Here is a 1,087-nt window from a genome sequence, read left to right on the forward strand (position 1 = left end):
CACACACACACACACAGCAGTGAGTAGTGAACACACACTCCCCCACCTACAATCCCTGCCGGTACCATGACTCGAACCCATGACCTTTGGGTTACAATGCAGACTCTCTAACCATTAGGCCACAACTGCGCCGCATAATCATGCAAATTACTCAGATGCTCTCCGACAACACTCTAAAATTGTGCAGAATGAAATCCCAAGTGAAGAAACGCATACATTTCTTGTGAAATCAACATGTACAAGCACGCCAAGTTTATGATGTAATCATTCTTTTCACACAATGTCTTGGTCTACTTAAAGTTCAGGCTTCTTCTTGTGCATCATTGCAGGTTTATGAAAATCATTTCATTATACAATGTATGCCATGCTGCCTTTACGCTCTGCCAATAATGTTCTTAACTCAACACTTCTGTGCTCTTTTAAAAGTCACTACTCTTTTTCGCAAAACACATTTGCTGACAAATGGAACAACAAGAGTATGGTATTGGAGAGAAGGTTATTAGAGAATGGTCTCCTTCAGTAGAGTAAAGAAGAAAACTTTCATTTGAGTCACAGAGGGATTGTGAATTGAGCTGTGTTTGAAACATAACGGTTTATTTAATGGCATAATTCTTCATAAAATTAAGAGAAAATTAGAGTAGTGTAGCAGACAAACACATTTTGGTGTCAAAATTTAAGAAAAAAAAGTAAAGGTATCTACACTATAACTATGTTGCATTAAGTTGTTGACTTCAATCACACAAATATTAAGGTTTTTGGATGTGCTATGACTAGAAAAGCTCTAGGGTTGACAGAGGGGCTAATGGATTGCTTTTGGTCTACATGTACTAGCCTCCATTCCACCAGAGATTATTGTCAGAACAATTCAGTGCATTGTTTCCACCAGAGACATGAAAGCTGGAGGAAGCTTGGTGTTACCTGAGGTAATCTATGCTCAGAAGCTCTGGAGATAATGGGTAATTCTTTGTGAAGTATGAGCAAACTACTGTAAGTAGCTTTTGGGGTGAACGTCTTAGTGCAGGGAATACCTTTTCATTCTCCACAGCTCAAAAGTCTTTGGCAGAATTTCACAGTTAGAAATAAGTTT

Source organism: Sinocyclocheilus grahami, unplaced genomic scaffold, assembly GCF_001515645.1.
Source record: "Sinocyclocheilus grahami isolate Dianchi unplaced genomic scaffold, SAMN03320097.WGS_v1.1 scaffold4072.1, whole genome shotgun sequence".
NCBI lineage: Eukaryota > Metazoa > Chordata > Actinopteri > Cypriniformes > Cyprinidae > Sinocyclocheilus > Sinocyclocheilus grahami.